General features: G+C 37.3%; 1 protein-coding gene across 6 annotated transcripts in view; it reads left to right on the top strand.

The window, feature by feature from the left end:
- The window catches only part of DAB1 (DAB adaptor protein 1), a 2980230-nt gene that overhangs the window by 1459447 nt on the left and 1493439 nt on the right, over window positions 1-27344 (top strand). The window lies entirely within an intron of this gene.

Raw genomic sequence — 27344 nt, 5'->3', positions numbered from 1 at the left:
TTCTTTGCAATAGTGTACGATAGATTATGGTCTGTTTTGATACCATACGTTGCTCTTCCCACATCTATCTTTCTAACTGTTTTTGATTACCTGTTCCCTATTCTGCGTTCTTCTGATAGTGATATTTATTGTCATAAGTGCTTTATATTTTTTTCTCTATTGTCTGATTCCATAGTGGCATTGTATTTCGCCCCTTCCTTTCCCTTATTGCTATATGTTTTATGGGAAGACTTTATCTATTATTAAGTTAGCTGCATAGTAATATATCCTATTTATTTCTGTTATATTCCAATAATTTGTCTTAATATGTCTAATCACTGTGCTTTTTGTTTTTATCAAACATCTAGTATTTGGGTTTTATTTACTTACTGCAGTGTATTTCTTTGGTCACTAAATCCTTCATTTTTTAATTATTCCTTAACTTTAGTTTCCATTTGTTTAATGTCTTCCTTACTAATCCTCTTTTTTTTTTTTTTTACTTTCTTGCGCTTTTTTTTTTTGTTTGTTACTGTGAAATTTTCCATGTCTGGGTGTCTTTGCCTGTATTTCTCTTCAAATATCTATGATGTTTTTTAAACATTGATTACTTATGCTTTTTCCTTTGCATAAATATCGCACCTTACCAGATCTGTTTTCCTCTCCCATGTCCATACCCCATCCTCAGATACCACCTCTCTATTTAACAAGAACTCATTATTCCATTAGGCTGCAACATTACCTTTGCTGGATTTTCTACACTAAATCCTTCACTTAGCAGATAATGCCTGACATCAGTTTCTATTTGTTTAAATTCTACCCTCCTAATCCTCTGTTGTACATTTTTTCCTCTTTGGTTTCTTATTTTTTGTAATGTGAAATTTTCCACATTTTGATGTTTTTGGCTGTATTTTTCTTCAAATATTTTTTGTATTGATTAGTTTGGCTTTCTCCTTTGCATAGGTATTGCACCATATCAGATATATTTTTCTTTCCCATATCCATGTTTCCTTTTGATACCTTTAAAAAGTCTCTGGGTGTTGCTTTTTATATTTTGACACTTCCTCTGTCACTTTTTTCCAGGCAGCCCAAAGTTTCTTTGATTATGTAATGTTTTTTGTTAATCTGTTGTCTTAATGAATGCAAGTTTTTAATTGAAACATTTGACAAATGTTCTTGTGGAAGCATTTTTTTTTCTTTAATTTCTTCTCTTAATCTTTCTGAGCTGCAAATCCTTTAGAACCAACATGCAAGTTTTATACACTTTACTAGGCATAAGCACATCCTAAGCTGCGCTAAATCAGGGATAGTTTGCATGTTGAAAGAGAATTGTCAGTGATTAGGACATTAATCTTGCAAACAATTACCATTTATAAATGACTGTCACAAAGCATGGGAATGTTTATAATTCAGTAAATTTAGAGATTTCCATTGTCAGCATCATACATAGACTTGACGTTTTATATTAATTGTGATTTATTATCTGATCTAATCAGCATTCTATTTTATGGCTTAAGTCATATTACAAGTTATTATTAGTTATTTATCAGTGCAGCTCACTGGAGACCAATATGATCATGAATAATCATACTTAATTCCTTCAATGTGTATGTGGCTTTGTCTTCATTATAGCACCATGATTGCATCATCCTTCATTGCAGTGTTTTTCAGACTGATCACTGCTGTAGAAGCCTTAGGTATATGCGTTATATCCTGCCAAGGATATAACAGCCAGTCAGCTTCCAAAGCTTCAGTTCACCTTCCACATGCCCAAACTGTATCATAAATGAAAGATCTCCAGCATTTTGGATTTTCTTCATTTATGGTTGAGATTCTGATATCCATGGTGCTTTAGTCATCTAAAGGAAGAGTTGTTTTCTATTCCGTGGTTGACATTTCAGCAACTGGACATCCCAGACTCGGCTTTCAGTCATTGATCAAAATGCTTTATGCACATAGTTACAAGCACATTTATTAGTGTAGAAGGGAAATGCTGCATGTACATAGGTGCATATATTAGTGAAGAGTGTTTACTTAGTCATACGTACTTATATACAAATATCTCCCAAGTTGTAATCAATCATAATTCTGGCACAAGGTTAAAAATCAGCAGAAGTAAGGATATACACCAAACATCACTTAGTAAATTCAGTCATCCCAGTACAATGTGTACTAACATGATAAGGAAACAAACTGCCACTTTACCAGTCATTTGCTACTATTAAAACAACAAAGTGTGCTTATTCATGTAGAGTCCTTTCACAAATAGCTGTGTAAGTTCCTTGTGCAAGACTTATTACAAGTACTTGAGTAGTACACTTCTGTGTCCAGAGTGTCCTGAACCATGGCATTCAGCCATAATGGTTATGCAGATGACAGCTCCACAAATACAGATTAAGACCAGAGGAATGTTTATAGAAAAAGCTCATAATATGAAGAATAAGCGGCATTAACTAAAGATATCTAAATGAATCGGAAAGCACTGGGATTAACCAAGATATCATCACACTTGTTTAAAAGCAATCAAAGGGATATACAGTGGGAAACATGCATGTACTACATTTAAGTGTCACATTATACATTTCTTAGGTCTGCAGCAATCTAGAATTATAATATGAAAAAAGATACTCTGGTATTACTAATTTTACTAATAGTTCTCGCATGACTGCCATGTTCTCCAGTCAGAAAAACTTCATTGTTGAGATTCATTATTTCCTTAAATTAGTATTTTAAATGTAGTAACAAAGCCATCACTAAATGTTTCTCTTTAAGTAAGTCAGGTTCTGATATGAAACATTTGCGTTAAGTATGAAAAGTGACATTGTCAGCTGGTAGAGCATTTCAAACTGTAAACAATAATCAAAGTTTCAAGAATATCTCTTACAAGTAGATTTTATTGGCCACCTGTTTTGCACACGATACTACATGTAGTTAAAATAAATATTGTTATTTTTCCGAGTGCCGAGCTAAGATATTTTTTTTACTTTTATGAGCTGATATATTCCTGGATCCATACTGATTACTTCTTCCTTCTGTAATCAGTTCCTATCTGTTCGATTCTTCTTCTTTCTCCTCTAGTATTGTTCTTCACTCCATCCTCATCCTCATGCTCATTAATGCACTCACTGATTTCTGAATGTCCACTGCTCACTCCTAGCTATATGTTAGCTTATTCTTCTTAATCAATGTTTAGTTCGCTTGCTAATCTTCGTAGATGGTATTTGTAGAAAAAGAAATTCAAGTGGTCAGGTTGATTGTAAGAATGTGTGTTTTAATTAAAGAACTGCATGTCCTTATTTTATTTATATTTGTTTTCCTGACTCAGACTAAGCCCAAGAGCAGTGTCTGGTTAAATGACTTGCTGAGAGTTATACAGTTAGGCAACATAGGCTGTGGGAATCAAACTTTGCACCACTGGACCACAGGAAACAGATCTTTAACAGCTCCTTAATTCTTTAAGTTAACTGCCAGGCAAAATAGACAAGAAATTTATATAAATTATTTTTGACCATGCTATCAACAAAATGGTGCACCAAGTTCTCTTAATTATTTGGATGACTGTACAATACAAAAAAATCTGTGAACTACACAGAATGTAACTAGTATCCCATGGTAAACAGGATGCTGTGGGATTTTCCATGATTCTTAGAAGTATAGTACTGATATGAAACATTTGATTTAAGCAAGAAAAGTTATATTAACACTTGGTCATCTTGTACAGTATTTCAAATTGTGAACAATAATCTGTACCAGCTTGTCAAGGACTTTCTGAAACGTGTCCTACTCCATAGTGAATCTTGTTTTTTGTGTACCAAACCCTCATTTAATGAGGATTTGTTGGCGCACTTGGCCAAGCAGTTTCTATACTGTGGTAATGACACACACTTTATTTGTTCATGTCAATTCTCATCTGGAATTATAGTTATTATAATGCAGCTTTAGCATGGAATTATTCCATTGCTCCATTATGATAAATGTCAGTGAAATGGTAATTGAAAATCCAGAGGATAAATACCTCATCACCAGAAAGAGACTGTCTATGTACTGCTTCTTGTGGAAACATTGTAGATGTTATTCATTTGAAATACATTGCCAGGGTATCAAGTTCAAAACTAAGTTTGCCAGACTGAAACAACATTATTGGAATATTAATGATGTAGCTAAAGGGTAATCTGGATTTCTTGTCCTGGAACAGTTTAATAGAATAAAAACATTGAAATGCAGTAGAGCTGATTGAGTATAGTTGTGGTAGAAAGAATGCAACCAGTAAACAAGCACGCAAATAAGAATATTGTGGTAGAAACTAAGGCATGTCAGAACTGATAGAGAGATAAGGAATTGAATGAACAAGGATATAGTCTTGTCTTATACCATGCATGTGTCCTGCAAACACTCTTCCTGGGTACTCTCAAAAGCATCCCCCAGAAATATGGCATAGAATTGAGTTTATTAACCTCTTACCTAAGCACTTTACTCCATTCGGCTTTTAATTTTTTTAGAGAGAGACAAAAACCTACATCACTGAGTCTCTTTAAAAAGAAAAATCCAGTCAATAAAATGCAGTACACAGAAGGTCGCACTATAAATAAAGATGCAATATGAAAAAAAATGCCTAGGAATGTATCATTGGTGCATATGTCTACAAGTCACTCAGGAAAGTATCATAATAACAAAAAGAGAAAACAGAATAAATAAATCAAAATAAATAAATAAATAAATAGAGCACAAAGCAAATAGTAAATACATAACATAAATAAATAATTAAATAGCTAGAGCTTTATGAAATATGTCCATATAGGTTCATTACTAGGGCCTTTTCAAGCCTAGCCAAGCATCCCAAATCACTGACAAATTCTGGTACCCTTGATAAGTGTAAGCAGGGGCTTGGGAAACAAATCATTTATAAGCAGGGGCCTAAATGGTGAACTGTTTACAGGTTACCTGTGTTTATTAGAAACGTAGGTGCTAAACCAGGGATTCATTTCCTGTTCTCCATCCAATTGTCCAAGTTATACTTGAATTGGGTTACATGGATGGGGAGCCTGTTCCAGAGAAGGGTTAGTCTCTGGAATGCATACCTGTCTCTATAGTAGGTCTTATTATTATTAGTCTTTAGAATGGGTAATTCTGGAGCTGTTCTGGGAAATGATATGAAGTGATGTCGACGAGCAGGCACAAACAAGCAGGATTGCTGCTCCCAGGTAATGTTTAGTACCACTACAATAACAAGCAGTCATTGAGGTTGTGCTGAAACTATATTCTTCAGTCCTGGTGCTGCTCACTCTATAGTGCAGCTCTATTTATGTGCATTGGAGTAAAATGTCTAGCTTTCCATTTTTAAGGAGAGTCGGGAATGTAGACTTTCAACCCTGTGTAAGATTAAAAGCAGATCAAAGTAAAGCACTTCTGTCAGAATTTAAGAAGCTTAAAAATGATTCCTCCTTCAAGTGCCATTTTGCTTTCTCCTTTTTACTTTATGTTATTTGGAATAATTGTTTACGTTTTTTTCGACTATCCCTAACATATGTATGGACTTGCATTAATTTTCCCAAATGACTAGACATAACAAATAAAACTATCAACTAAACATTCCTCAAAAATCCTCTTTGAAATTCCATTGGCAGAAATTATAGCCCTTGGAATATTGAGGCTGTAACTGTGGATATGAGAATATATACCGAGTTGAGGGGCTATTCCTTTTAGTCGGAAGTACACCAAACTATTACTAAGGAAAGCCCCTTACATTGACATGAAGGATAGCTGAACTTGCCCTTCAAATTATACTCAGTTTCTCCGTCTGCAGAATTTTGTTGTTCAGTTTACTTTTCCATTGCAGTCAGACTTATAATTCTGAGTTGTAGGCCTTTGGTGGGGGTGGAGAGAGCAATAAGTAAAACTTCTGTTCATTTTTGTCTTCCCACTGCTATAACCAGTTCAGTCTGGACATGATATTCCAGTACTGTACTCTTGCCTACATTTTTATAATGCAGATATGGTGCAATGACCCTTTCAGCAATGCATTCTACTGTATCTGACAGCTTTGCAACATACAGTGAGGTAACTGTGATATGCTGTACTATATGAGTATGTATGTGTGCTATAGCACTTTGGGTACAGAAAATAATCTTTTTATTCATCCAAACCTACAAATGTTTATGCATTCTGTTTTTTCAACATCTGTAGCTGTTAGAAGCTTTTAAAAAAATGATGATGGCTGTCTATTTCCTGAGAAAAAAAACAACTTTTAACACCAGGCAGTGCTTTAAACATACCTCTTTCTCTGCAGGGATACCTCTAAGCAATCCTGCATTCTTCTGAAAAGAAGAAATGCTCTAAGTGAAAAAGAAACATAAATAATTTTGATATTTCATGACCTCTTTGCCTTCTGTTGTTGGTACTGCCCTAATAGACTTTCTTGTATGTCATTTTACTTCTTCTGGAATGTGATATAGCCATACATTTTAAACATAAATGCAAATTAATACAAAGGTGATGATTCTGAAACAGAGTTATTTGATCACAAAAGTTGTCATTATATTCAGTATTTAATGCATCTTGTTAGAACATGAAATGCATTGCCTTTCTTTTCATCATTCTGGAGTCAATTGATCGAAGTTAAAAGCTATATTTTACTTGAGTGTCACTCAGATTCTTGTTTCTGAAAAGTTAAGAAATGTATAAACCCCCAGGTGACAGCTGTTATGTGGTGCTGTCATTCTACACTGTGACATATTGAATTCTATGTCATTGAACAGTAACAAAATGAAATCCACTGGTGTGTGAAACTCCATCTACTTCTGCCAATTCTGCATTATAACGCTGGGTATAATATTTAAAGGTGCACGGAATTCAATTGTTTGAGTATATGTTATCCAAAGTATTTGTTTTACATATCTAATTTTGACTGACCACTCTCCTGTTCAATTTGTACCATCTATCACTCTGTAGTAACAATACTAGACATATGCAATAATATTGGAAATATAATGGTTAGTGTCATTCTAAATACTGACCTAGGGTCTGCTTTACTGTTAAAATGGAAGTTGCCTCATAACTTTTGCAAATATGATAAATAATGTACTCCATTACTTCACATACTTGATTATTTTGAGCAGCTTACATTAACAAGTGCTTCAGTGTGACAGATCAGTTAATATTCTAAACAAGGTTAATCACATACAGTATTTACAATTTCATCTTTTCTGTTTACATTTTTCTTATAATATGTGATATTTGTAACCTTGACTCATGGAGAAATGATAGGTCATATACCATTAAAGGTATTAACATTTCATAGATATGACAATTGTTAAACAGAGGTTTCTGTTTCTCATGGTAGATAAATCACAAGGTTGAATTCTTCACATACATGAAAAATGGAAGGGCACCTTTTAGTTGTATATTAACTGATCTTTATTACAAAGGTGTTCTTTTGCTTTTCATGTGATAAGTCTTTTTACTGAAGCTAGTATGAAATAAAAAAGAATTTCAAAATGTAGCTGAAGCTGAATCACTTATGCGTGCTAAAATGGCTGCTCTTTTGTTTTTAGAATTTATATATATATTCTGCCTTTGTTAGGAAAAACAGTAGTCTTAAACTCTTGAAGTCCTAGCTATGTTCTTCTTTTAAAATACCTTGCAGGCTTTCAGCTGAGGGTTGTTCAATGAATACAAATGAGGTCCGAGTAAGAAGTGGGCCACATACTCGTATAAAAATATGTGCACATAACAGAAAACTGAAGGTCAGTGATGAATATATAACAAAAATGACACAGTGACATATGCAGGTGTTGGTATATCATTAATTGGTGTGACTCTGAAGGGATATACTTTCTCAAATTTAAAAATAAATGAACAATTAAAGCAATAAATAAATGCATACATACATAAATAAATATTTTTTTTAACTCCCTTGGGTCTTTTAAGACAGTTCCTCTGAATTTCATATGAATACATAAAGACAATAGTTTATCTTTTTATTTCTAATCAAATATGCATTCAAATTGAATTTGGAAGCTTCATTATCATTTTTACAACAAACCATTCCCAAAATCCCATGGTGGAAGCTGTGTTTATAGACTGAGCAGTAATTCTACAGGATATTATCTGTCTTAAATTTAACATTTACTTCTTTCTCCTCAAAGAATCCGGAAGTTTGCCATTATTTTGATGTTTTTGTATATTTTCCTTCCATTTTCAAGAACATAAATAATCTGCAGAGCATTTTATTTTCATAGAAGTGTATTGGAAGTATGCCAGAGGAAGAACTATGCACATAAAAAAATGATTATCAGAAAGTTTATATAATTGTATAGCAAAATCTGTCACTCACAAATATTATCTGGCATATTGATGATGGACAACCTATAAACACAAAATGAATAGTTTTGCAATAAGCATTTTACCCAGGCTCCTCTTGTAAACAATGAGTGCCAAAAACATAGGCCCAAAACTTATAACGGGTAAGACTCACATTGTTAGCACTTTTTCTAGTGGGGCAAGCTGTCTGTACTCATTGTAAGCATTATTAACCCTGAAAGATGCTGACATTTGTACAGTCACAGAAACCAGGTTCAAAGCTGTGAAGAGCACCCCAGCCGTACCAGGTTACTTATCCTATCATACATTCAGATACCAAACTGTAGACAGCAAAGTGAAAGGAGGTGGAGTTGCAATATATATTAAAGACATACACACCTCCAGGCTGGTCAAGCAGTATGAATCACAGGAGACAGGTGCAGTTAACCATTGACAAGACCCATATTCAAATCATAACTAGCTACAAGCCCCCAACTTTGACTCAAGATGCCCATTCCACCTATCTAGACCTCTTTGAATCTATCAAGACTTAACCCTTTACCCTGATCCTGGGTGACTTTAACTATCCAGTCATAGATTGGAAGAACTGTTCATGCCAAAACACAAATGCCCAGGGATTCCTTGATTTCGTCAATGCAAATGCCTTGGACCAGTTGGTCAGCACCCCCACAAGATGTGACAATATCTTTGACTTGGTATTAACCAACATGAGTAAAAACTGCAGCATCCCTACAGTGTCATCCTCCCTGGTAAGATCCAGCCATAAGGTGGTCACTTTCAATGTCTCTATCTTCCCCCTCCCCCCAACTATGGTCAAACAAAAAAAATTCTCCAAACCTGATTACAGCCTCCTGAAGGAAGTTATAAACAGTTTCACAGCCCCCTCCCCCTCCATAGGAACTGGCATATACTGTATGTCCAAACCTACACCAAAGTACTATACAAGCATTTATATAGCTGCATGGAATCAGGAATACCCAAAAGGACAAAATCCTCCTTCTCAAGGAAGAGTAAACCTGTCTTGTGGACATCTGCAATAAATAAACTCTACAATAAAAGAGAAAAATTTTGTCCAGGACCACGAAGGAGTAGGTGCCTACTTGGAAGCAATCTCTCCTTACCCGGAACAAGAAAATAAGAACAGTAGTGAAATCCTCCAAAGCAAACTTCAAGTCCAAACTTGCCACATCTACTAAAGACAATGATCATGCCTTCTTTACATACGTCTGCAATCTCAAAAGAAGCCCTCAGATCTGCTCAGAACTAGTAGCCAAAGACACTACATACACAAATGCCATAGATATAGACAACCTGCTGACAGACAGGTTCAGTGAAAACTTCAACCTTCTGCCCCCCCATCAGTACATCAGGAAATACCCAACACCTGCCCCCCCTCCCCTTATCTGTAGAGAGCAAGTCATCACTGCCTTCTCAAATGCAAAAAGTACAGCATCCATTGGACCCAATAGCATCCCAGACTGCATCCTAAATGAACTTGGGCAGGAACTTGCAGCACCATTAGGCATCCTATTCAACCAAAGCCTGAGTACCAGCTTCATCCCAGCCGAGTGGAGGACAGCCACTGTTATGCCTTTGCACAAAGGTGGAGCATCCACCGATTCAGGAAATTATAGACCCATAAGCCTAACTAGCCTCATATGCAAGGCCATGGAATGGATTATAATGGACCTCATTAACATGGACAATGGCAACCTCCAAACACTCGATCCCACACAGTTTGGTTTCATCAAAGCGTGGCCATGACTGTTAAATTTGGTCAAATTCTTTGAGACAGTCACCAAAGCCATGGACAAGGGGAAGATGGTGCACGCCACCTACTTATACCTGGTCAAAGCCTTTGATAATGTTCCACCCTCAGGTATAATAGATAAACTCTCTCAACTAGGCATCAATTCATATGTTACCAGATAGGGAGTAAACTGGCTGACTTGTGGAACCACCTAGTCAGAATAGGGGAAGCCACCCCAAGCAGGAGACCCATAACGAGCAATGTACCCCAGGGATTGGTCTTGGTGCTTCTCTTATTTGGGATATACTTTTCTGAGGTGCAGGCCAAAACCAGTGGACTATGGCTGACCAAGTTTGCAGATGACTGCAAGCTGAGTGCTGTCATCAATTCCCATACTGATGTGGATGGACATATTTGAAGAGGGTCTCGCCCAAACAAATGACTGGTGCCAAAAACAAGGTCTCAAACTGAATGCTAAAAAATGCATCATCATCCCCTTTGGGGAGAGTGACATCACCACAAACAATCACATTATTAACAAGGTTCTAATCATGCAATCAGTCATGAGGGACTTCGGCACCCATGTTGATAGCAAACTGACTTTTGACTACCATATTGCCTCCAATGTATCGAAAGCTGTCTACATGGCCCACCTCATTAGTAAGAGTATCTTATCCAGGAACAAGGAGGTCATAACATCCCTGTATTCTTCTGTTATAAGCCCCATTATTGAGTACAATGCCCCTTTCAACATGTACCTTACAAAGTACATGCAGCATCTGGAGAAACCACAATGGTTCCTCACCAGGAGAATCCAGGGCTCAAACATCTATCCTACACAAATAGGTTAAAAGCCTTGTCCCTCTACTCAGTCTCATACAAACTCCTCAGATGTGACCTCTGTCTGGCATACAAAGCAACCTCAGACCCTGCCTTGATAAGAGTGCTGCATATCCGTAAGTCAAGCTCCACTTGAATAATCCACATGCCCAACCTCAACCTGGTCTGTAACTTCAGTAGGACTTGTTGATGGTACAGATTTTTGTCACAGAGACTGCCCCTTCTATGGAATGGACTCCTGCTCCATGTCAAGCAGAGTACCTAATTAACCCTTTTTAAGTGCAACCTGAATAACTGGATGAGGAGCAGGGTATTGGGTGCTGACTTGTCAGACCATAGGCTAAATTCTTGGCTGGGTTGTAAGGGCCTCAGGGCCAATAGCCTAGTAACTTCCTATGCTCCTATAATGATACGTTTTACATTCCAAGACCTTATTCCTATATCCATCCTTAATACCTTTTTTACCCTGTGCTGCTGTTCAACCAGCCTGTGGCCCACTCACTAATCATTGCACCACCCTGCCACCCTCCTCATACACTAGAACTCCATTTCAGGAGGACAATATATATCCTTAGACTGTGTGGGCTCCCTGACTGTACATAATGTTGGCCTTGTAGCATAATCACGAGAGCCTGGGAAAGAAGACCCAGTGCAGTGTAACAGATGGGATCATGAACCATCATTTTGTAGCAGTTGGTCCGTAACCCTATCCATTTCAAGGAATGATATACTGTTAAGTTAGAGACATCAGTTCATTCCTTATAAGGCTAATGTTAGCCTGCAGGACTCTTCGGATCTACCAGATGTTACAGAGACAGTGAAACCTTTGCAGTCTTCCTGTGGGGGTAGGAGAGTAATATATCAATTACCTCATCTTATCCCATCTGGCCAGCCTACCAGCATCCATATGCACACTTTTTCTAAGTGTTACTTGACCAACCTTTTCCCACACTTAGTACTTGCTGCTTGGTAATGCAATACATAAAATACATTTTGTCAATCTTTGCAACCCCAAATGTGCCTTTATAAAGCATTTAGGTAATTCTTTAACCTATTCAGACATACAAAAATCCAGTTTATGTACTACTCACCAGCCAGCATAGCATCCATCATCTAAAGCACACTAAAAACATATACATATTTCAGTAAAGCACTCAAAACCAATAGAACAGGTAAAGAAAATCAATGACATAAGTCAGCCAATCAGAACACATCAAAAAGACATCAGTGGAAAACTACACAGAAAAAAGTTGATCTAATGTTATTACTCCATCCCTCCCATTCACAAAACTAAAGATGATAATTATTAATAGTATTTGTTTGTTTGTTTGTGTCTTTCGGCTTTTCACGGTTAGGGGTCACCACAGCGGAGCTCCAGTCCGCTAATGATTGGCAGTTGATTTTTATGTACCGGCTTGCCAGGCCTGATGCACAACCTTCAACGAAGGTACGCCCATTCACGCATGTCTCCACGCAGAAGACGCTCTAGCTGAGAATCGAACCAGACAGCGTCTTACTGTGAGGCGACAACGCTACCGCAGCACCACCACCGCAGGTATAATTATTAATAGTATAACTACTCAAAATGTTCCAGAGCTTTGGTTCATTGCATACTCATGCTAGAGATTTTATTTAAGATTGCAAGTTAAATAAAATAATAATGAAGATCATTCTATATAAATAATGGTATTTCTCATTGGAATGTTTTGAAAAATTATTTGTCTGGGTGATGTAGTTGAACATGATTCAAAATTTCCAAATACCACAGGTATATCTGAATGTGTTTAATTGATAACAGTCATCTCTGACTTTAACATTATTACCAGAAAGAATTTTTGCAAGAGTAAAGCCTCCTGACACCCCCCAGCCCCAGTTGTATAATTTTAACCTGATGTTTTTGTCACTGGTTGTCTTTGTTAATTCAACAGTCTAGAAGCTCTGTAATCTTCTTGACCTCTGTATAGATGGTTCTTAACATGACCCATCTGGTTGTCTTTGCTCATTTAACAGTCTAGAAGCACTGTAATCTTCTTGACCTCTGTATAGATGGTTCTTAACGTGACCCATCTGGTTGTCTTTGTTAATTCAACAGTCTAGAAGCTCTGTAATCTTCTTGACCTCTGTATAGATGGTTCTTAACGTGACCCATCTGGTTGTCTTTGTTCATTCAACAGTCTAGAAGCTCTGTAATCTTCTTCACCTCTGCATAGATGGTTCTTAACGTGACCCATCTGGTTGTCTTTGTTAATTCAACAGTCTAGAAGCTCTGTAATCTTCTTGACCTCTGTATAGATGGTTCTTAACATGACCCATCTGGTTGTCTTTGTTCATTCAACAGTCTAGAAGCTCTGTAATCTTCTTGACCTCTGTGTAGATGGTTCTTAACGTGACCCATCTGGTTCTCTTTGTTCATTCAACAGTCTAGAAGCTCTGTAATCTTCTTGAGCTCTGTATAGATGGTTCTTAATGTGACCCATCTGGTTGTCTTTGTTCATTCAACAGTCTAGAAGCTCTGTAGTTTTCTTGACCTCTGTATAGATGGTTCTTAACGTGACCCATCTGGTTGTCTTTGTTCATTCAACAGTCTAGAAGCTCTGTAATCTTCTTGACCTCTGTATAGATGGTTCTTAACGTGACCCATGTATTCTGTATGTTATATAATTTACTACTCTCATTACTTATGCAGCTTTTCTCCCCAGAGCTCCACTGAAAAAGGTTATGTCGTCAGCCAGATGTTCCCAGTAAGCAAATGTAAATAAATCAAGTCAATAAATAAATAAATATTTATCCCTGCATCTCTAAATATATAAATATGAGGTGAACAACACTGAGATTAAGGACAAACTTTCTTACTGTCAGTTCCCCAGATCTCACGGAAATAGCTGCATTTTCTTGGGGCAACCATGGATGTTAATTAAAAATTGATCACTCCTGTTTCTTTAATTCTTATCCTTGGTAATTTTCCAGTGTTGGAATTAATGAGTTCATCAGCTTTAAACTAGATCCACACAAAATCTTACTAAACACATGTTATATGAATTGAAAACATGACAGATGCAAAAAGTAGGAGGACATTCAGCCAGATTTCTGTTACAGTAATGATGATGATTAGTTATATATTGTTTAAGCAACTAGCGGAGTGCTATATTTCTTTATGTGATTTGTAAATGTAATGCAATGTTTCCATAGCTTACGTTATGCCCTCCATGCCTTGTATTTGATGCCCTTTTCCATATTTGCAAGAGATAAACATTAGTCATGATTATTGGGTGGAACTGTACATGGGTCCAAGTTTAGTGGGGGTAGAAATATGTATATTAGAAAAATATTTAGTAAATCAGTTGGATTCCATCCATGACATTCTTTTTCCCTAAGTATGATGGTAGTTTAGTGAACTCTACTAACAGAATGTTGAACTTCACCTGGTCATTATAATTACTAAAATGTCTTTTTTTCTTAACTTCTTATTGTAACAATTGTTAATGTCTGTTATGTGCTTTGCAGATGATAAAGATTCCAGTTGTCTACTGATGTATTATGTTCTTCATCTGTAACTATGTTTATGATTGTTAATTGCTATGTTGATCAAACTGTTAATTGCTGTGTAAATCAAATGTAACAACTGTCGGTATATTTTAACTGTGGAGCTTTTCTCCCCGGGCCTCCGCTGAAAATGGACCTACATCCAGTCGGACACTCCCGGTCAACAAATGTAAATAAATAAATAAAAATAAATAAATTATGGCCTGTATTTTAATACATTCCTTTACTTCATTGTTCACTTTCTTTTAAAAATCATGTTATAAAAAGCTGGCAAAATAATCTGCACATTTATGCACCGAGTTTTATTAAGCCTTTAGAGGAAAGTAGAGTTAATGTACAGTGAACACATGGGTAACATTAGTGACAAAAATCATAATACTGTTAACTCTTGTGGGTTAATTTCTCCAAGTCTGAGTTTCTAATATCATGATGGTAATGGACTCCATTCTAAGTCAAAGTATGATTAAAGTTTGTGAAATTAGTTTTTTTCATTCTTTGATGTTAGCCAGAAGTGCTGTTCACAGCACCTGCAATGTGGCCAGAACTCACTTGTTCTGCAATTCATAATGAACTTACATAAATTGGTAACATATATATATATATATATATATATATATATATATATATATATATATATATATATATATATATATATATATATATAATTGTAGGTTCTTTTTATAACACCCTTGCCCCTACTACTATTGGAACTGTCTGTGTATCTTTCTTACACATTGATCTAATTTTTGCCTGCAAATCCTGGTATTTTATACCTTTGTATTGCTTTGTATGTAAGACACTGTAATCACTGAGTGTAGCAATTTCAATGATCAATGCTGCTTTTGTCTTCCTTTCATGTACTACTTTATTTGGTTTATTGGGATCTGTTTTTTGAACTGTTGGTAATGGGTGATCCCACATGATATAAACTTTATTATTCTCTATAATGCTTTATGGCTCACATTTTCATTGCTTCTCAGCAACTTTATTATTGTAATGTTTGCACAATCCCACACAACTGTCTTACCACATTATTATGCTTTTGAGTGGGTCCCCTTCAGATCATCGAACTTTTAAAAGATCGACTTTAATATGGCTTATTCCATATGATCGAACTTTCAAAAGTTCGAACAGTCTAAATGGAGATCTCCATACAGCACGGAATGGGAAGGTTTCCCTTTTCCACAATGTAGTGTGATCTCGGAGTTGTTTTTTTTTTTAAAGCGGGGGGTGTGGAGGTGCAGGGCCCCCCCCCCTGCTAGGAATGTGTAGTTTTTTTTTGTTTTATTTTTTTTTTACATGTTCGAACTTTTAAATGTTCAATCATATGGTCTCAGCCATATGAAATTCGAACATCTGAAAGTTCAGTCATGTAAAGTAGACGATATTGAGTATATAGGCCCTCTGCCATTAGTGTATCATACCCAGCAACAAGATGTGCAGCTGTTTTACAGAACCTGCATTTGTCTATTTCTCCTACATGTTCAATGGACTTTACAAACCAACATGTATATAGTCCACTGTCCTAGGCCGCCAATATTAACCTTTCATCTTGTAGCTTAAATTCACCTCTCTTTAACCATTTCCATGTCAGATCCTGATCATCTTGAGGCTGTTCCAGGAGTTTTCTGTAATTGCAACTATATCTGTGCCTTTTCCATATCTCTTGCCTTCTCATCTGATCCTTCTTCTAATCTTCTTTCATTTGTTTTGATTTTTTTTGTTTGTTTTGGGGTTTTTTTTGGCACATTCAGTTGCTGTCTGATTTTTGTCTACTTCTGGACTGATTTCCATTCCTGCTTGGCACCAATATGCTTCTTCAAAACTAAGCAGGGAAATCATCTTTGATTTGTACTCTTTGTGTTTTAAAACTTACACTGTATTTGGATCTGGTGAGGTCAGCAGATATGTATGTAGTCCTATGATTGCAAATCTATACATGTAATCAATTTTGAAGAAGCCTATATACCTGCTTCAGAACAAGGAAAATCTTGGTATGCATTGATTTCTATATATTAATAAGTGTGAAGCATTTTTCTTGTTTTCCTGTCAAACTGATCCAATACCATTTGAGGCCAGTCACCCCAAAACATTAAGTTAGAACAGGGAGAACAAAATGATTTATAGCTTGGGCTTTGTTCCTAGATGTTATGACTGTTTTCAATATTAAGTTTAGTCTTCTACAATATTTCCTACTAAATTTTGTTTGAATTTGTTCATGCTTTATTGTCGATCTTTCAATTCCCAAATATTTATAGATCCCCTCCTGCTCAAATTCCTATATATCACATTCCTGTCCCAGACTGATATTTCCTTGGGGCTGCAGCTTTCCTATTTTAAAGAGGTTGCTTTGCCACATTCATCAAGACCATATGACACTCTTATACATCTGAGAAAGTTTTGACCACTTCTAGTTATGCTTTAAGCACCTCATCTGATGAACTATCCTATTTAATATCATCTACAAGCAGAAGATGAGAAGTCTTTACACTTTGTTGTTTTATTGGAGGCAAATTTTAACCATAACCTAATATGTTAAGTAGAGCACTTAATGAGTTAAGGGCAAGGCAAAAGAGCATTGGTGACAGAGTCAAACTGGAATATCCCCGTTTGAATTTTTATCACTGTGATATTAAATTGTTCTTTATCATGGCTTAGTTGCAAAGTGATTTGCCACTACTTCATGGTTACTGTAAATGTAATTGATGAATGTAGGGTGTATCTTATACATCTACATCCTTAAGCACTCCTTTATCCATGAATTTAGTATGCTGTCAAATGCTTTTTTGTAAATTATCCATGCCATACTTAGATTCTTCTCTTTTTACAATTCTCCATTTTGACTTTATTTAAAAACAAATGATCCTTTGTTCCATATGACTTTCTTTTGTTACACTTTTGTTCTATTGCCATGATTGAGTTTTCTTCTAAATTACTATAAACTGTCATCATCAATTCAAGTACATAGTTTATGCATTCTTGGAAGACAGGTTATTGATCTACAGTGTTTAGGACGGACATGCAGGTTCACTCTTAAGTAGGAGTATCATTTTTCCTGTTGTTAACTAGGCTGGCATATTTTTGGGTATGCCTATAAGTAGTTCTTAATGCTAAATCTGCAGGTAAAGATGTTAATACTTTTAGCCAGATGTTAAGTACTGCATCTGGGCCTGGGATTTTCTAGTTAAGAGCTTTTCTTAATTTTGTTTCAATTTTTCTGGTTGTCACTTCATCTCATTTCATATCCTGTACATTTGAAATCCTTACTGTTTCACAGGGTCTTATCTATTTTCCAAATGATGTGGTGCATGAGTTAAAACTGTCAAAGAAGAGAAAAACCTCTTGTTATGAATGCTGTGTTTTTTTATTCAGTTGTTATCCCTCTCTGGCATGCAAAAGAAAAGCTTACAAAATTATAATGGATTACAATCCAAATATAACATCAGCTGGCTAGTTCTTCTAGCCCTTGCATGCTTGGAATTCTTAGTATAGAAGGAATAGATTAATGTCACTGGTTACCCAAAGAAAGTAAATGTGCTTACTTGCTATGGCATCCCAGATCTACCTGGAGCTTTAATTAATTTAATCATAGAGGTAAGACTTCCAATATGGCATTATGACATATGATGAAACACATTCAATTTTTTTACTAGAAGGTTTTCATCTTAATTCCTAGTTAGAAAGGAGACATCAGACTGGTGGTTACAGCTAAGGTCAAGAAGAACAGTAATATTTTAATTCTCTTATATTTTTAAGTTTATTTCTCTTTCAAGACATAGAGCATACACTTCACTTCAGATATTGTGGATGATCCAGGCTAAGATATTTGTAATTGTAGTACATTTTAACTGCTAGAAATTAAAGAAAAAAAGACCTTGCATCCTTAAAAGTCATCACTTCCTAATGCTATGGTGCCACATGTGGAAAAAAAGATAATAGCATACTAAAATGTATATACAGATCTTCATTCTGTATTCCTTTTTATCTTTGGAATGTGGGGGCAAAAATGTTACAAAAACCTATTACAACCTGTGGCATTTAAACTAGTTAAATTCTTGGCAAAGTCATAGCTTGTAAAGTAGCCACACACATATCAAAAAATAAATTTGAGTTGATGGAGACATTTCCTTTTCATTTGCTTGGCCCTCGACTCAGAGAATGGCAATCAATATAAGGGGATTTCTTTTTAGCGAGCAAACAACCAAAATTTAAAGAGTGCACATATCTTTCTTATATATATAGATAGATAGATAAATGGATAATTTACACACAAACTTTCTATATAGATAGATACATAAATAGATAATTTGCACACATACATACACTTTAAATTTTGAAATTTAAAAAGTATGTCTCTTTGCGTGTGTGTGTGTGTCTGTGTGTCTGTGTATTTACACACACATAGTCTTCAAAATTTAGTTTTTTATGTTGCACATATTTATTTCTCAAAGTATCAGTCCTCAAAATATCAATAAAAAACACACTGTGAACTAATTATATCGAAGCAGAAAATATTGAACAATTCTATCCATCAGAAATACTCTATATCATACATCCCAACTACAAAAGCAAGATTGGGAGTTGTCTTGGCAGTGTACTGTAGTACTGGTGACTGTGAACTTAAAAAGTTGTGTTAGGCCTGAGTGGATTATGAAGTTAAGGCATTCTGGCTTTCCAGCCGTCCAGCCATTTTCAGACCTCGCCTGCCCACCTAAAACCTGCTCTCCAGACGTCTACAATTCCACCCTTATAGTGCCTCTCAGAGTGATAATTGTGGCTATCCTACCTGCTATAAAGGCAGAAGCAAACTTTCCAGCCACTTTCAGACCTCACCTGCCTGAAACTTGCTCTCCAGGTGTCTACAATTCCACTCTTATAGTTCCTCTTAGAGTGATAATTACGACTATCCCACCTACTATAAAGGCAGAAGCAAACTTTCCAGCCACTTTCAGACCTCGCCTGCCCACCTAAAACCTGCTGTCTATGTGTCTAGAATTCCACCTCTATAGTGCCTCTCAGAGTGATAATTGCAGCTATCTTACCTACTATAAAGGCAGAAGCAAAGTATGTATCTACTACACCCTGCCTTCCACAACTAAGCTGAAAGGTATTTTATTTTGTAGAGTTGAAGTAATATTGTAACATAAAAAGCAAAATGGGCTCTCTCCTGCTTGCCCAGTACGACTGCTGATAAGGCCTCCCAACTTCCTCAAACTCCCTAGATACTCTTGGTGTTTGTCTCCCCTTCACCTGGCTATTCCTAGCTTAGTTAAGTTCTTGAACCGAAAGTATTCCTCCACAGAATCTTTTAAAAACTTAAAGGCTACTGCACAACTTATTTGTAATGCCCACCAAACTTACTTGATTGTTTTCTTCCCTTAGTGCTTGCTCACAGGTTTTCTTCCCGCTCCATTCGCCCTTCGCTTCGATTGGGCTCAATCCACTCCCTTACCCTAACCCCATTCCCACCCACCTCTAGATCAATTAGATTTCTACTTCTATACACACCACCCCTATTACCTACCTCTGACCTCATTTCCTCTTCTCTAAACCCCACCCCCTCCTGATTACATCATCACTCCACACTCCCTGCATTTTACCTCTCCCTCCCCTCACACTATATCATACACACCCATCTCAGTCACTTGCCTATGTAAATACCATGTCTCTTCCCCACTACTCACCATACTATCTTACACTCTCTCTAGAATTAACACTTCCGACATACCTAACATCTCTAAACTCACCTTATCTATCTCCCAAGACTACACCAATCACCAACATACACTCCCTAACTCTAACATCCTACTCTAACATATCTCCTAGCCTTATTCAACCACACCCAATCTTCCTCTTTACACTCAAACACTTTACTGATAACCACCTATTCCCATTCATATTAGAATACAACCATCAATCTTATTTGGTACATAAACAACCTTGGCTAACACACCCTATCACTAAGCACATTCTCTCCCTATGTGGAGATATTCACCCAAACCCCAGAACCCAGTCCTACAACCCCCAACAGTAATAACTCCCATAAATCACTACAATTCACCACTATTAACCTTCAAAGCATTAGGAATAAGATACAAGAATTCCATGCTTGGATATCCCAAACTAAACCAGCCATACATGTCACTACCAAAACTTGGCTAAAACCATAAGTCAAAGACCCTCAATTCCTCCCACCTGGTTAATCCTGCCTCAGAGCAGATAGACCCCACAAGAAAGGAGGAGGCATTGCCCTATTCTTCCCACATACCCTCGCCGTTACCCCCTACACATTTCCAATACCCTAATACCCGAATGCTGAAATAATAATTGCTTTCCTAAACTTAAACAATAGCAAAACTATATGTATTACAACATTATACCTACCCCCAGGAAATAATACCCCACTTCTTGAAGAAATCTTAGCTTGGATCTCCTCAAAAATCAACAACAAAACAATCATACTTGGCGATGTGAATATAAATTGGCCCAGCCAGGGAAATAACTCCTTACCCCAAAATATCAACCTCTACAACTTTAACCAAGTAATCACAGATATAACCAGATCAGCCAGAAACAATAGCAGTGGCTCTACCCTAGACTGGATCCTTGTTTCTGACCCCCAACAAGTTCTCCAAAGCAGGTACCCTTCCCTGCAATATCAGTGACCACAACCCAGCCTATGCCATACGCGAGACATCCCACATACCCACCCAATATCATTATATACTGCTATGAACCCTTACTAATTTCAACCAAGACATTTTTATAGATCATCTAAAATCAACTGGAACATACTTAAAACCGTTCCTTTAGATGAAACGGTTGAATTTTTAAATTCAACCTTCCTAAAAGTCATCATGCTCCTCTGCGCCATAAAAGAGTAAAAACAAAAACTTGTATCTGGCTCTCAAAATGTACCAAGCAGGCCATGGTCATAAGAGACAAAGCCTGGAAAAAATGGTATACAACTACCAATCCCTCTGACCTCCAACAGTACAGGCACCTTTGCAACAAAGACAAATGCTTAGTAATCAATGACAAAAAGAATCACTATATTAAATTGCAGAAGAATTACAAACAAAACCCAAAGCAATTCTGGTCCTCCATATCCACACTATTAAACCCTGGGTCTAAAAGTAATCCCTGTCCGTACCCTGAAAAAACACCCCAAGAAATTGCCACAATCTTTAATACATACTTTGTTGAAACTATAGCCAAACTAACTGCCACATTCCCATCCCCACCTACTCAAACTAACCTCGCCACAAACTACAACCACCCAGAACATCCACCCACTACCATATTTTCTCTCTCTCCAATCCTAACATCTACCATAAACAAACTCTTACTTAAATTGAAACAGGAAGTAATGTCCCTGACTTCCTACCATCAGAATACCTAAGAATGTCAGCTCCAGCCATCTCCTACCCCATTAGCATACTCCTAAACAGGTCAGTATAGGAATCCTACATACCCACCATCTGGAAGAAAGCCTACATTCTTCTCCTACATAAAGGTGGCAATAATACTGATACCTCAAAATTCTGCCCTATAGCTATATTATCCCCAATCTCCAAAATCTTAGAGTAATGCATACACTCCCCGCTTCAACAATACCTCTTAAACAACAATCTTCTTTTTTCCTATCAACATAGTTTCCAGCTCGCTCATAGTACTACCACTGTTCTGCTATCCTTTACAAATACTGTCAACTAAGCATGCAGTGAAGAGAATTTTGTCGCCTCTCTCTTCCTGGATCGGTCTAAGGCATTCAACACCATCTCCCACTCCCTACTGCTCTCCAAGCTATCAGCTCTGAACCTATCCCCACCAACTCTTTGCTGGTTTTCCAACTACCTAGCCAATAGAAAACAGTCCACTAGATGGTTCGAATCTACCTCACCATTCCTTGACACCCCTACAGGAGTTCCTCAAGAACCCATATTAGGCCCTCTGCTTTTCAGTATTTTTATTAAAGACTTTCACTCTTGTGTCCCTAACAACTCAGTTATTCAATACGCAGATGACTCGACTATAATTTCCTCCTACAAAACCATACCTGAACTACTCTCATACACACAGCAACCATTCTCCTCTAAAGAAAGCTGGATGACTAACAGTCATCTTCCACTCAATCCAAACAAAACCAAACTTCTTCTCTTCTCCCCAAATAAAAATGCTACTATAAATAAACCAGACTTTAACATCTACGCATTAAATAAAACCACCCTAGAAATTGTCACACACACTAAACTGCTAGGCATTATCATAGACGAAAGCTTAACATTCGACCAGCACATCCACAATAACATAAAAAAGACCCATCAGAAGCTAGAAACCGTCTATAGGCACAAAAACTTCCTCAACCCTACTACCAAAAAAATCCTTGCCACTACTTTTCTACGTGCCCTCCTCCTCACTAACATCCGTACAGCCCTGAAAAATAAAATGAAAACCTGTTACAACAAAATAGCAAAGTATGCAACTAATGCCGCCTCCTCTTCCCACCACTGTTCCTCACTGCAAACACTCAAATGGCTTGCGCTACCTCAACACCTCACTTACCAACAACTCTTTAATAGCCCATAAAATTATCAATAAACCTCTTGACTGTCCAGCCCTTACCTCCACCTTAACTCAGTACCACCCAAACAGGCCACTTAGATCACAAAACGAAACCTTATTACTCATCCAAAAACCTGCACTCCCTGCTGGACACGCACTCTACTCTTTCTGTATTGCCAAACACTGGAACTCACTCCCTACATCTCTTAGAGCCACCCGTATCACCAGGGCCTTCAAAGATGGCCTCCATTCACATCTAGTTACTGTGTGCCAATGCTCCTGCTCCACACCCCACATTACCTGATCCCTTCCATACTGCCCTATTAGCAAAATTATAACCATACCCCTTATAACTGCTTTTCCACTGCTATGTCTGCCAGACTGTTATGATACTCTTTTATGTAACTATTTCATAGTCTGTCACTGCTGCTATAACTTCAAAAATACACAATGCCTGCATTATTTATTTGCTTTAACCATATTATATTCTATAGCCTCATTCTGTTAACCTAACTGTATGCCTGAACCTGCTACAGCATCCTGTAAACTAATTGTATATCTGAACCTGTTGTAAAGAAATGATTTTCTGTGTATTTGCTGCAAATAATATATGTTTTGATTATTTGTTTAATAAATGTCTTGTTGGAGCTTTTCTCCCCAGGCCTCCACTGAAAATGGGCTCACTCCAGCCCAGTGGACACTCTTGGTAAACAAATGTAAAGTAAATAAATAAATATTGTGGTTTAATTTCTTAGTGTACACTACTGACCTCACTTGTGTGCATGTTGTTTCTGACTTATGACATATGCCTATGCCCTTATTCTTGTAAGTCAAATTTTTCTTTCATTTCTCCAAGTTTATCATCACCAAGAAGTTTGTTCACGTGAGACTCATATCTCTGAACATTGTTACACTGATATGGTTGAACGATTTTGTCACTCTGTTACAGAGGATTTGATGATAGAAGTTTATGGAATGGTAGTAGGAGATGTGTGTCATATTAAAAATTAGTGACAACAAAGTGATGTATATTATAAGTGTAATATATATTACAGGGTTGGGAGGGTGGCCTAATGGTTAAGGTGTTTGCCTTACAAACACAAGGTGTAGGGTTTGAGTCTCACAAGGGATAATTGGCTAGGCTTAAAATGGCTCACAAGGGCAGTTAGCTTAGTACTAATCTATGAACCTATGAAATTATATATATATATATATATATATATATATGTATATGGATCCCTATCATATGATAGAAACTTCATTTGACTGAAACCCATAATACTGAATTTCAACATATTAAATTGTAAACGGACCATTATAAAAACAGACTAGGTGGGGGGCTATGCCGCCCACACACCCCCAATGTGGGGGGCTGAGCCCCCCACACCCCTCTTAACTATATATAATAACTCCAGGATCGCACTACAGTAGGGAAAAGGGCACTAGCACTAGTAGCTTTTAGTTTAACGTTATTTTAACTCTCAGTAGTTCCAGTATATGTAGGTTTAATGTTGTCAGCCACACTCTAGTGTTGTGTAACCCCTAGTACATCTGCTGTACCCTTAGTCTCCTATTTTTAAATTTATATCTGCAACATTTCCATCACTGACTTGCTTTCTTTTTACCTCCTCAACTCTGACTTTCACAGTTGCTTCCTTTCTAATTGTTATTTTCAGTGCTGTTTCACACTGCTGACTTAACCCTGTCAGTACTGGTTCCAACCAGCTAGGCCACTGTGATATCCATCTCCAGTCTCTCTCCAACCCCTCCCCAGTTTCTTTCACTTTCTTTTCTTTCCAACCCCTCCCTCATACCCTTTAACTTTGCCTTCCTTCCTGTGGCGCCATCTTTAAAATCCCTTCTAGCTTTCTGTGCAGTCCACATGGTAGCTTCTACTCCCCCCTGCCTGTGTGCTCTCTGGCTTTAGAAAGTACTGTGTAAGACATACTGTTTTACTTATTGCTGTTTATACTGCTACTAAGCACTATCTGTCTGTGCAGAGTTAACTATGTTGGATAAAAGTTGCTTTATCTGTTCAAGCTACTGCATTTACTCCTAGCACTACATTACAGTTTTTTTAAGAATGTTTTCTTTTCTGCTTACAGGGCTTAGTTAACTGTATTTGTTAAAAGTTGCTTTATCTGTACAAGCTACTGCATTTACTCCTAGTGCTTCATTACAGTTTTTTTTAAGAATGTTTTCTGTTCTGCTTACAGGCTTAGTTAACTGTGTTTGCTAATATTTGCTATTTCTGTACAACCTACTGCATTTACTTTTAGCGCTACATTAGTTGTTTAAAGTGTAGTATTCACTCTGCTTTCATGACTTAGTCAACTGGGAATACTGTTATTGCTACACTGGCTAATTCTTGTTTGTATTATACCTCACTTATCCTCTGATTCTCTAGGGTTTTGCTAGATCTGGTCTTTCATGTATCTTTTCTTACTTTCTTGGTCTAACCTTTTATATGTGTTCCCCCTTATGCCTTGCAGCTTCTCCCGATGTGTTAAACACTCTGTGGTCATCCCCTGCCTAACAGACCTACCCAGTAAAATACCTTGTGAAGGAGTTATGAATCTACTTAAGCTACCTGCCTGAAGCAGCTCCAAAAAACAAACTAAAAAGCATAGCTTTCTAGCTCAACTGTAGGTGTTCCTTCTACTGCAATGTATCCACACTTTGAATCTGTTTTTAACAATATCTGCTTTTAAAAAAGTGAACTGCTCCTTATTATTTCAAGTATTACTACAGGGCAGGTGAGCATACACACAGGTTAGTTTTTCTGGCTGTAGTAACTTACTTTGGCCACCAGGAGGTGGCACAATGCCAGGAGTCTGCCATATTCCTTGCTGTTTTAACTAACAGTAGTACCAATAGCTTTTAGTTTAACGTTATTTTAACTCTCAATAGTTCCAGTATATGTAGGTTTAATGTTGCCAGCCATACTCTAGTGTTATTTAACCCCTAGTACATTTTCTGTACCCTTTGTCTCCTGTTTTTAAATTTATATCTGCAACATTTCCATCTCTGACTTGCTCTCTTCTTACCTCTTCAGCTCTGATTTTCACAGTTGCTTCTTTTCTAATTGTTATTTTCAGTGCTGTTTAACATTGCTGACCTGACCCTGTCAGTACTGGTTCCAACCAGCTAGGCCACTGTGATATCCATCTCCAGTATCTTTCCTACCCCTGCCCAGTTTCTTTCACTTTCTTTTCTTTCCAACCCCTCCTCCAGACTCTTTAACTTTGCCTTCCTTCCTGTGGCACCATCTTTACCTCTCTAAACCACTCTAATTCTTTCCCTATACTACTTCTAGAACTTCCCTTACCCCCTTGAATACTTTCCTCTGAACTCACCTTCCACTCCACTGATTGTTTTTTTTTTTACCTTGATTCTTCCTTCCCTTGGCTCTATCCGCTCCGTTTGCCATGCAGGCTCACTTCGCTCCCCTACCCTGCACCCAGATTCCACCCACCCCCAATACCCCTACACTTATACTTAGCTAGCCACTCCCACCACCCAATTGAAACTACCCATCATACCACAAAAATCCCCTTCCACAGTTCACCCAGTAAAGTAAGCCTACCCTTCAGAGTTTACTGCCAAACATGACTTATCCTGATAAACTACCAAACAATTAGCCTAAACCATAATATCTTACTCAAATAAACTAACTTCCCAACTTAACTCACCCCTTACTTCTACTCTAATAACCAACATCATGGCCTTCAAACCTCTAGTCCTACTTACTCAAATAATTCTAATTACCTTAACTTACCTAACCTATATCACCCAACCTACTAATGCAAACCACTGCCCCCCATTTCACACCACTACCCCATCCTCTACAAAGTAGACATCTACTGGTACTTGTATATCTCCCAGTCTCTATCCCCTCAACACTAGCATGCTCTTCCCCTATAGACTCCTCCCTAACTCTAAAAACACTGTTCCCAGCTACACTAGTGTAATATCCACAAAACTCATTACCTGTATAGTACACCCTAAACAAACCAAATACCTCATCCATCATCTTATCTCTATCCTTCTCTCCTTCTCTCCAGGGACATCCATCCAAACCCAGGCCCCTCTACCACACTGAATCCAACCCCCCCAACCCCCCCCCAAGCAACAGGCAAACCCCTCCACTTCTCAGCTCTAAATGCTCAGAGCCTGTGTAACAAAATTCCAAACCTTCCTTCATGCCTGGCTTCTGCATAACCAGCATGATATTCTCTCCATCTCAGAAACCTGGCTTAAGCCCCACATACAAGATTCTGAAATAACTCCTCCCAACTACCACATGTTAAGGAATGACAGAACACAAAAAAGGGGGGATGGTATAGCACTC

This window comes from Protopterus annectens, chromosome 10.part0 (assembly GCF_019279795.1).
Source record: "Protopterus annectens isolate FY-2018-M chromosome 10.part0, PAN1.0, whole genome shotgun sequence".
Lineage (NCBI taxonomy): Eukaryota > Metazoa > Chordata > Ceratodontiformes > Protopteridae > Protopterus > Protopterus annectens.
Note: the sequence above shows the minus strand (reverse complement) of the source record. Positions and strands in the feature narration are given on the sequence as shown.